This window comes from Camelus bactrianus, chromosome 8 (genome assembly GCF_048773025.1).
Source record: "Camelus bactrianus isolate YW-2024 breed Bactrian camel chromosome 8, ASM4877302v1, whole genome shotgun sequence".
In the NCBI taxonomy this organism is placed as follows: Eukaryota; Metazoa; Chordata; class Mammalia; order Artiodactyla; family Camelidae; genus Camelus; species Camelus bactrianus.
The window spans coordinates 29,843,530-29,855,916 of record NC_133546.1 but is presented as its reverse complement, the minus strand read 5'-3'; positions in this window follow the sequence as shown (position 1 = coordinate 29,855,916).

The window sequence follows — 12,387 nt, the reverse complement described above, 5'->3', positions numbered from 1 at the left end:
CATAAGGATGTGCAATCAAGGACTGAAAACCATCAGGTGTTACCCAGCAGCTAGTCTGCCTCCTTCTCTGTTTCCCACTGTGTTGCTGCTTCACTATTCCCTCTCTCCAGATGGGATGCCCTGGTATGGCTGCCTGTAAAAACAGACAACTCATTTTAAAGGACCCCATGAAAAAGGACTAGCTGCTCTTGATCCAAATTTTAAACTCTCTAAACAGAAAGCATGATTGGCTGAACACGAATCCAATGCTGGTCTCTTGTAACCAAATCAGTATGGCCATGGGAAGGATCAGGTAGGACAAATATACTGTATATGAAACTCCCCAGTGGCTGGAGATGGGAGCGATCCCAGAGAAAAGGGAGACTGACTACACAGAAATTCAAAAATCTGTTTGACTACAGCATAGCAGCAAGATAAAACAAGACAAAGGCAGCGCTCAATTTAAGGTACATAGTTCAGAGGAGAAGGGGTTCTGTGGGGCCACTAGGAGAGGCTTTGAGTCCCTGGTGGAACCTTATGATTCTGACTCTGATCCAACTTCTGATCACCAGTTTCAATTCTGGTGTGCATTTTTCATTCCATATCACCAAGCAATTCTCTCGGACACTAGCTGGGTATCCTATTATTTAATTCATTTCTCACACTGTCTACCTGGAGATAGTGTCAGATCCCACAGGTTAATAGCTAAGTCATGCAAGACTGCCCCAAACCCCTTCAAATGCGAGTCTGGGCTGTCATCTTTGACTAAACCTCCTTGTTGTTTTCAATTAATTTGCTAGAATGACTTATAGAACTCAGAGAAACATTTTACTAACTAGATTACCAGTTTATTATAAAAAGATATAACTCAGGAACAGACAGATGGAAGATGTGCATAGGGCAAGGTATAGGGTAAGAGGCATGAACTCTCCATACTCTCTGATCATGCCACTCTCCCCGAATCTCAAGTGTTCATCAACCTGGAAGCTCTTTGAAGCCCACCATTTTAGGTTTCTAGAGACTTCATTCATAGTCATGATTGACTAAATCATTAGCCATTGGCCACTGATTCAGTCTCAGCTACTCTCCCATCCCACAAGTAGGGGGAGAGGGTGGAAGAGATGGGCCCATAAGTTTCCACCTTCTAAACACACACTTGTTTTTTCCAACAACCAGCACCCATACTTAGGTGCTTTCCAAAAGTCATTTCATTAACATAACGAAAGACATATTTATTGCTCTCATAACTTGGGAGATTCCAAAGGTTTTAGGAGCTCTGTGCCAGAAATGGGCTAAGACCAAACATATATTTCTTATCATCAATCACTATATCACAGACTTGAACTTGGCCATAAGGGATTTCCATAGAATGAAAGGTAATCCAAATAGGGGGATCTGAATCCTGGACTCTGACTCTGAAAGTGATCTGATGAATGAAAGTATCATATTTTAATAAAATATGTAACAAGAGAAACAGAATTGAAAAATAAATGAACTGACATGTTGAAACTACAGCTTTTTTTGATATTCCCAAAGAGGTTGTAAGAATTGTGTGGTGTCTCATACAATCCTTCCAAAAAGATAAATGATAAATGAATTCTAAACTAAGTACTGGTTTTGAAATTAAAGTTTTATCACCACAACCAAAAAATATTTAGTCATTGATTAAATGATAATGAGTTTTTAAAATCATTCTTTCTCCCCCTCTCCTTCTAAAGAACCTCGTCTGCCTAATAAATCTATCTAAATCACGCCATAATTTAAAGGTTTACTGTCTACTCAGAATGCTTGGTTTGTGTTTATTGCAGTCCACATAGTGCAAATATGAAAAAAATCTAATTTTCTTAATGGAAGGTCTATAATTGACTCAACCTAATGTATTTCTGAAAGATTAATAAAGCTACTTTTCCTCATGGCAGTAAGACAGACATTAAATAATAACATCTCTCAAGAGTGAATAGTAATCCAATGATCTCTTTCTCATTATCTGCAAACACTTTATGAACACAAACACATGGGATAGGGTCACTGGACCCACAGTCATCCCTACTGAACTAAAGTAGATTGTTTTCCTGCTCAAATGGAATAGAAATTATAAAACTTATATAATGACCTTCATTTATGCTTTCTAGATCAAACATGATTCTCAGAAGTGATTTTTTAATAAATTCTAAAATGAGGTACTAAAATTCATAGTGTAATCAATTATTAAATGCCTCTTCCACCATTTTCTCTTACTCTGATTTCTCCCCTTTTCTTGGCTTACCATTATGTCATTCTTTTGCTCAGAAAAACTAATCTTGATGAATGCCAGATTAAGATCAATAGACATGGCTGTTAAAAATAAGAAAAAGAAAAGTTTAGCACTCCTTTTTCATCCACCACCTACCATCGAGGGCCTCTTATATGCAATGCCTTGGCTAGGTGCTGGAGATGACATGCTATATTGAATCAGATAGATGGAATACCTTGTCTCTTCCATCATTTTGGGAGAAACAGGTAAGTAACGCAGTAAAATAAAACCTTGTAATAAATGCTAGAGGAAACAAACAAGAAATTAAAACAGAAACAATGGGAACCAATTTTAGAATGGGTGCTTAGGGAAAGCTCTACTGAGCAGATGACTCTTATGCTGATAAATAAAAATGAGAAGAAATCAATTATGTGAAAAGTATGTGCATGTGTTTTCGAGAAGCAGGGCATTATGTCAGAGGGCAGTCTAACTGGAAAGACTAGAAAGGGCAAAGACCCTGAGTTAGGATGGAACGGGTGTCTTCTAGGGATGGAAAGGAAATTAGTGTGACCAGAGGATAGCAAGCCAGTAGAAGGGAGGTATGAACTGAGGTTGGACAGAATGACAAGGTCACATCATGCAGAGTGTTACAGTCTATGGGGATGAATTTGGGTATTGATGCAAAGTAGCTGTATTCATAATTGTCAAAAATTGAAAGCAACCTACATGTCTTTCAATAGGTGAATGGATAAACTGTGGTATATCCATACAATGAAATATTACTAATCAGTAAAAAGAAAAGAGCTCTCAAGCCAAAATAAATAAATAAATAAATAAAATAACCACAGAAGACCCTTAAATCCTTAATATTTCTTAGTGAAAGAAGCCAATCTGAAACTACTAGATACTGTATGATTCCAACTCTGTCACAGTTTATTTAGAAAGACATCTTGGTTGCTTCCAGTTTTTGGCAACAACTATAAGATAGAGTTGCATAGGTGGCTAATAGTGTCTACAATGGTGAGGGAAAGAATTAGTGTTCCTTTTTGAACATACTGAATTTGATATTGGAAGCATCACATGAATATGTCAGGTAGGCACTTGGATGTGTGAATCTGACACTTAAAGGAAAGATCTGGATGAGATATATGAATTTGGGAGGCAAGAACTTAAGGATCCATGCAGACTGGTAAGATCTCCTAGGGGAAAAGAGAAAGAGAGAGAGAGGCACCCAGGACCAGGCTTAAAAAACCACCACATTTAGAGGTTGAACATAAAAGAGGTGATGTCATCAAAGGAGAACGACAAGGAACAGAAAAATATTTCAGGAAAAGGTGATGTCAAGAAAGACAAGAGAGAAGAGTGTTTTAAGATGCAGGTAGTGTTAAACGTGTGTTTCCAAGGATAAAGAGAGTCTTATAGTCTTTTGGTGGACAACATGATGACCTCGGCGAGAGCTACAGAAGTTGATTGGTGGAGGAAGGATTGTTTTGAACAGTGAATGGAAAACAAGAAATTAAAGAGAGTATTTATGAACAATTAAATGTTTCCTGTTTTTCTGAAGAGGGATTATTTTGTGTCAGACCAATGTCTTGCATATAAATTTGCCTCATTCACACCAAAGGAGCAAAGTGAAATAAGAACATTAAATTGCTTGAACCACAGGTGTGCCAACAAGATTCTGATTGGAGATACTGGCCCACGGAACCAGCTGATGCAACTATAAAAGGTGCTGGTTCTCAGAGTTCCAACTCCAGTAACTGAGAGGTCGCTAACTAAGAAGGAAGGCAGAATGCTTCTGGATTTCTAGAGCCTAAATAATTTAGTTAAAATAAATCACTCTCCAGCCATAAATAAGTAATAAAACCTTATACATTTAATAGAGTAGAATAAAAACAAATATGATAAAATATCAAAATAAAAGATAAAATATAGATAAAGTAATAGAATCGAATCTAGCAGACAAAAGAATCAAGTTGAATAAAGAGCACGCACCAGCGCTGCTAACCACAGGCCCCCGCCACCTCTCCGCGCTAACCCCCTACCCCAACACCACACACACAAAAATGAGCGGGGGCCCTTTAAGAAGAGGTGGCTGCAGGAAAAGGAAAGCCCACTAACAAGCTAAGCTTCTGCTGTAAAGAACATCTGACAGTTGACTTCTAGGAGGGGGCTCCATTCTCACGAAATTCCAGTGTGACCACAAAACCCAACAATAATTTCTTCTGGTAAAACCGAAGAGCATAAACAAAATTGAGTTTATAAGCAAAGGCCTTGCTTGACGTCATTTCAATTCCTTCTAGTTTTGCTTCAGTGGTCAGGTAATTTACTAAGGTCAAGTGATGAGGGTGGATGTACTTGGGTCAGGTTAGGGTACAGGGACAATGAACAAAGTTCCTACTCTGTGTGCGTTACCCAGGAGGTTATTTCTTCGTTTATGATATTCTGGTTCTGTAGTTTTACTATAATGTATTTAGGTGAAGGTTTTGTTCCTTTGTGCGGTTCAGAACTTAATGTGCTTTTTAATGTAAGACAAGTTTTCTTGCAGTTGGAGGACATTCTCTTTAAATAGCACCTCTTCCAAATTCTCCTTTCCTTTCCATTTGAATCCTACTTAAACTGAAGCTCTCATTTTATCATCCATAGCTCAACCTGTCTTTCGTACTTCCACGGACAGATCCAGGTTTTGGGGATCTGCAATTTGCACACCTGGGAGTAGTTTATAAATAAGCGCACAAAGGACGCCGGGAAGCGCGCCTTGCGCAGACGCAGAACGGCCCTCTAGCTCGCGTTGCACCGCCTGCGCGGCTTGTGTGCGGCCGCTTGTTCCACTGCGTGGGGTTGCTGCCGGATTCGCAGCGAGCCACGGCTGCCGTGGCCGGGTTTTTTTTGTGTCCGAAGACCTGCATACACTACAGAGGGCCTTTGGACAGCTTGGCTGCAAGTGTAGACAGGAAATCCTCACCGCGCGGCGCCACAACCGGAAAAGGCCAGGTTAGTTGTCGTTTAATAAATGCTTCTTTTTATTACTGTTTAACATTGTTTTAAAAATTATGGGTAGTACAATAAAACAAGAAACAAAAGAAATATAATGATTGTAAATGGAAAGGTAGAACTATTATTTACAAATGATAAGACCATGTTCCTCAGAAATCTAAGAGGATCACCTGAAAACCCTTTGGAAGAGTGGTTCCCAAAATTACCTACACATGGGAGTCACCTGGGAGATGCAAAACAGAAAAAAAAAAAACAAAAAACCAACAACAACAAACTTGTTGGCTGAGCCTTAACTTCCAAGAGATTTTGATGTTTTTGGTCCAGTCAGTGTTATGTGTGTGTGTTTAATATAGGATAAAATAAACCAGAAAATATCAGTGCATATTTCATACAGTAAGTATTGTTTTGTGAAACCTCGTTTTCAAATACATATTTGACCTGAATGTGTCTAATGGATAAGAAGGGAAGTCTATTTTTCAGCTGTGGGCGTGGTGTAAAAAGTTTGAAAGTTGCTCTGAATTACCTAGAATTGGTGGAGGTTTAAAATGGGAGCTGCGTTGTCTTCCTGTGGAATATGTTACAGAGAACAGTGCTTGAGTTGTTAATAGCACTTGGAGTAAAGAGAACTCCAGAGGCAAGAAGCCCTTCCAGAAATGTCCTCATGAGTATCTATCAAGACGCCAGGAGAGTGAGCTCCTCTTTACAACAGTGGCAAGGACCATACTCAGCTGCAGTGCCTCTGCCAGCTGACCGACTACGGTTCCTCTAATTAACTACGTTTTCTCTTCCTATTCCTTTTTAATTATTCAGATCTCAGTTAAGCAGAGTAACAAAGGGGAAGGAGGCTTCAGATGGAGGTGACTTCCCCACAGGGTGGGCTAACCCCACCTGAGGCGTAGCAGGGACCTGAAACCCCTCATCTCGAGAACTTGTCTCCAGTGAAGGATCCACATAGCATTTAATTGTTCCTAGTCTCTTGCCTCACCACCTTGCTTGTTTTCTTTCCACTTGTGACTGAAATATGAAGTGAGAAAGGAGAGGTTCTCTTTTAGGTTGTAAATCCTGGGACTCTGCGTGATGCCCTAAGGAAATTCAGGTAGTGGCAGGCAGGTGGAGGGCAGGAAGGGGGGGGTGGTGAGGGGAGAAGGATACAGAAGGAAGTGGCTATAGACTAGCTTGTTGATATAGGTAAGCTGTTCTGTTTGAACGATCAAGAAGTCCTAGAGATTTGTAGGGAGTGAGTGAAAAAATCATGTAAAATCAATCAATTTGTGTTCAGGATTTAGTGTTCATTCTTTTTTTTGGTGGTTGAAGTATAGTCGGTTTACAGTGTGTTAATTTCTGATGTACAGCATAGAGATTCAGTTATAAATATATTCGTTTTCTTATTCTTTTCCATTATAGGCTATTATAAGGTACTGAATATAGTTCCTTGTGCTAGACAGTAGGACCTTGCTGTTTATCTCTTTTATATACAGTAGTTAGTATCTGCAAATCCTAAACTCCCAATTTGACTCTCCACTCATCCCCTCTCATTAAAGTTATAAAACAGAAGTTATGGTGAGAGTTCCTTATATTGCAGATTACATGGTACTTCATTAACAGATGAACATAAATAGGCAAAGCAGGACTATAGCCTCACATTTGTTTTATTTTGTTTTTTTCAAACATAATGATTCCACCCACATTTTATCTAAAAACTGGAAAGGACTTTAAAGTTTATATAATCACCTGTCTCCTTTTAATTATTTTCTTATTAAATGGAGGTATTGAGAGTAAGTCAGAATAAGTGCAGAGAAGATACTGTTCCCAGGTTTCAAAATTACTGGTTAGATTGTTTCCATCAAAGGAAGCTTCTTTTTCTTCATAAAGAAAAGGTTACACCTTACTATGTTATTATGAAGTTCATTCACACACTTATTCATTCATCATTCCAGAAGCTAAGTACTGAGCTTGTATTATGTGTCAGCCACTCTGCTAAGTGCTTCTCTCTACAAGTAGAATGAGACAGGCTTGGTGTCTGCCCTCATAAAGTTCATGCTCTAGTTGAGGAGAGAGTCATTAAATCACTTTGAAAATATTCAGTTCTGGAGAGGAAAGGCAATTGAATACAGGTTTCCTAAATTCTTCTACCTGTTGATGTTCATCAGATTCGAACCACCAGAATCTGAGAATAGCTTCGTAGCTCCAGTTTATGTCCTCAAAATAAAAAAAAGTCAAAGAACATAACAAGAAAAAAAATGGTGTGATGAAATGCAGAAACTTCAGATTCTAAAAAATCCCTGATTTAGTTTCTTAAATGTTGTCTTAAATTTTCGCATTGAAATAGCTCCTTCAGATTTCCTTAATTTGTACATGCTTTTACCCACAAGAAATAACAATCAGGAACACACAGGCTAATTTTAAAAAGTCATGTTTATCAAGTGTTGGTTTGAGAGCCAAAAAGCCAAATCCCTCATCTCCTGAGGATGCCCTTCTGGAAGAGTGGAATGCAAATATTTATATTAAGTTATTTTCATAGGTGCTAACCTTATGTCTTACGGTGGTTCAGATTAATCAAAGAGAAAATAAATAATTCTTTCCTCCATGAAAGTATTTGTGAAGTGAAATATTTTGATATCTTAAAATGTATGCATTTTCATACTGAGTATATGTTCTACAGTTGGAAAGTAAATTTTAAGTAAGTGTCATATGAACATGAAATTGACTGAGAAATACCCTTTGAATAATGTCCGTTTAGTTTCAGGTTAATATGGCAGTATTTTCTGTGGAATCTATAACCCAAACAGCTGTCATAAAATTATTATATTTCTAAATGTAGGATTTAGTAAATATTAAAAATATCCAAAATGAATGTTTAAACTATTTCATAAATCAACATGAGCCTTTTCACTTACAGTGATGCAAATTGATATGCATAATTGGTGTGCATGCGTCTCTTAGCTCATCTGTTGGGGATAATTGAAAGAAAACAAAGTATAGGGAGGACAACTCTTGTGCCAAACACTATACTGTAGAGTAGTTTTGAGGGACCAAAATGATTTAGATGTAGAAGTCAGGACCATAAAAATTAAAGTAACTAAAAGAACTAGGATTAATTTTATCAGAAAAAGTGTACAAATGTAGTGCTGCAGTGAAGTACAGGAGAGCACTTCGTAGAATAAAAGAATGAGCATAAAGTGACCCTTTGCTTCTATTTATATTTGCATAGAGTTGCATCCTGTTTATGCTTCATAAATAAAGGCCATAAGTAAAACTTAAAAAAAATACAAAGTATGAATAGAAAGTTAGACATGAGGTGAATATTCATTTCTTGAGAATGAAAAAATCACATAAGTTATAAATTGAAACAAAACAAATACTACAAACATAATAAACTGTAGAAAAATATAATTTGTATATTAACTGCAAGAATACATCCATAACACTTTCTTTCTCCTTTATTTTTGGGTGCATTTTCTTTTGTGACAATAATTATGTAATCTTCTTCATTTGAAGGAATAAGATGTATTGGTCTGTTGTTCTCTAGTTCGATTTTTATTGACAATTTGTCTTTTAAAAGGTTTCTTTTAGTGCTACAACTCATTAGTAATATCTATGTTTAGGATTGTTGTCAAATATGGGGGAACGGCCAGCATGTTCCTTTCGTATATAAACTGAAGGACCGCCTTCTGACTCTGTATATGTCAGATCTTGTTTTTTCTTCCTTATTTTTACTGTCCAGTGCCAGGGGCTAGGACATCTTTCTATCACAAAATAATCTCTGACGCTGTTTTTCAGTGACACGATGCTAGGTATTTTGGCACAGTGGTGGCACGGTATTCCTGGAACTAGGGATGCCTGCACTAACTCTGCTACACAAATGTATCCCAGCAAACACAAAGCAAATATTCCCAAGTCAACTCTTCCAAAAATGTATGTAACTATAACAGTGCTGCCCGACATGAGGAAAGTGTGACAGAGGCCAGCTGGAATGGAAAGATATGGCAATATTAACCATTTGTAGTTTTAAAGTCTCGCTTTTGCAAATATTATAGAAACATATAATAATATGAACACGTTGCTAAGGAGGGGAATATTGCTGGAAGGGGCAAGTGAAGGGCCGAGGCATAAGCCTCATTATTTCATTATAAATCTGGTAAATCTGTCTCTCTACTTTTCCCATTTCTTCCTGTTTCCGCTGTATTTTGATTTCTTCAATCTCTATTTTGCATTTCATGAGTTTTCTTTTCAATGAAGTTAGTCTACCATTTATCCCGTCTATTGACTTTCTCATTTCAATGACTCTTTTTTATTGAAGTGTAGTTGATTTACAATGTTGCGTCAAGGACATGTTCTTATTTCTGAAATTTCTATTTTGTTGTTTTTCACACCTTCTTCTAATTAAAAAATATTAATATCCTCTTCTTATGTATTCATTTTCTTCTTCTGTATCTCTAAGCATTTTAAGTACATTTGTATTTTAATTTATTCCGAGTTTCTCTATTATCTATATTTCCTTGAGTGTGAATGCTCCCAAATATCGTGCCGCCTAACACTCTCAAGGTGGCAGAATGCCTCGCGTGTTTGTAGTTTGTGACAGAGCTTACCATGACGGGAGTCTTACGTGCCCTGATTTACGAAGGCATCCCCACGAGGCCGTTTCCTGTTGCCTTTTATGACTTGAGCCCAGGTCTCACACACAGCCACACAGGGCCTCAAACCATCTCTGCACTGGGATTAAAACCCCATCCCTGTGTTGCAAAAAGATGTGGGGTGATTTGATCATTCAGCAAATAGCAGATTTGGGGGGTAAATGTTGGTATCTTCCTGTAATTGAGGGAGGTAGCAGCTGATACCACACCTAAACACAAACATACATATACCACACACATATAACCTCAATAACAGATGGTGTGTCACAAAGAAAGCAAGTCATGAGCCAAATTCTGCTCACTAGCACTCCCCCCACCCCCGAAAAAGAAGGCAAACATTTATTAGCAAGCAAGTACAAAACTAATTGCATGCAGTGGTCTTTGCCTTACAGCACCTTGCATAAAAAATCTTGCTCCAATACAGAAATTATAATCTCACAGCAGAACTACCTAGATGTACAGTCAGGGTGGATGACTGGGTCCCCCGTGATCAGAGGAACTTGGGTCCAATGGTGCTATGGATCTCAAGCACTACAGTAACTGTAGAAGTCTTCTGAGATACCGGGATTTTTATGCTTTGTTCCTCTACAATGTTCCTAACCAAACATCTATCCTGAACATGATTCATTTTACCAATGAAGAAATTGTTTCTAACATCCCTTAAACTAATAACAGTCTCTCTGGTGAGGATTTTGATAATATTTGAAATGCTAAGTGCCCACCTCTAACAGTGTGGATTCCTGATGAAGTTACTTCAGATGCTGACTGACCACATCTGTCTTTATATTTGTCAGCTTCAGTCTTTCTTGTTGCAGCAGACTATCTCCATGAACCAGAAAGATGCCCACCAGCAGCTCCCCACATTCCGACAGCTTCCTGACCAATTTCAGCTTGAGAATTTCAGTGTACAATGTTCTTCTTAAATGTGGTTTTCAGAACCAAATGGCCTGATGTAAATCAAACATCATCAATGAAAACATGACTCTTAAACCAATGAGATAGACAGTCTAATTCTGTTGACATGATCACAGAGTTTCTTTAGCAGCAATTTGGGTGATGAGTTTTTAATCACCTGTTATTTTTCACACATGCACACATGTGCTCAAGGTGAGGTGCTCCATACTGTAACTGTATAATTAAGTTTTACACCTAAATTTAGGCTATATATATCCCATTTACATTAATTTTACAACTTTCCCTCCATAATGTCCAAGTTTTTTTTAGAATATTTATTCTGCCATCTGGGTGAACAGATGGACAGATGGATAAAAGATCTAACATTACCCCACTCAGTAGACCATATTTTACAGTCAGCAATGCTGTCCTAAAACTATTTCAAGCTCTGGATTCTGCTTCTATTATTTCCCAATCATTGCCCCACTTTCTGTCTTTTTTGGATATTGCAAGCCATCTCCACTAGCAGCCCTGGAAATTGCAACTGAAGAGAAAAGCTTATGAAAAAACAGTAATTTATGAAGCAGTACCCTAGTGGTCTGGGTTATTACAGGCTCCCAAGGAGCCTAACTCCCTTTGGGGGAGCAGCTTATGCAGTAGGAGAAGCTGATTCGACATATTTCTGATCCTGCATCCTCTCCTGGTTCTGAGTGTGCTATAACCAACTCTGCTAAGTGATCAAGTTTCACAGCACATGTAATGGTAGCACAGCAGGACTTCAGCAAATCACCAGGAATTAGAGGTAGCTAGGGAAAGCAAACAATTATGGAGAAGTTACGGATCACAGAGAGGTGGCTCCTAAGGCAGAAAATTCTTCCTGTGTCAGGCTTGAGTCTAGAAAAACCTGCATACAATGGTCTGTTGTGTAACTGTCCGATAGTCATGGACTTTGGTCACTACCAGCCAGGGAATGTTTGTACCAGGCAATCTTAAAAGTAATTCAGTTGGTTATTAGTCCCTGAAGCAGTCTTGTTATTCTATGCCAAGTAATAATAGTAGTAATAATTATTATTATAAAAATCTTATATACAATGAGCTTTTAAAAGTCAGCACACTGTAATTCCTAGCAAAATAAAACGTGGTGAAGGATGTAGTATCATGTCATTCATCTCTCAGAAGCTCTAGAAGGATACCGTTACCCAGTTGGACATCTGAGATGATAGTATCTATTAAATGAATTATCTCCCTAGAGATGATATTAATGGGTGCTAAAGACTTGATTCTTTTATTAGCGACTTTTTTCTCAAAACCTTAAGGTCTCCTGTGTGTAGATTTAAATTCTAGAATTTGTGGTATTCCCCTTTGTATAATTGCCCTAAAGAAACAATGGCTGTGAAACCTACCAGACTTCTTTTGGTGGCTGTCACTCTTGTTGATGTCCCTTCATCTCTGAAACCTCCCTCATTCCAAACTTCCCTTCATTTTATCATCATTTATTCATATAGGGAAAATCTGTTTCTCAGTTTCCTGGTGGTGTTTAATCCATACTTTCTCTTAATAAAGTGAATATTCAGAATGAGAAGAGGAATCATTACAGATTTAAAGATGTTGACAAAACCACAAACATCACAAAATCCAGAAAAATAACAT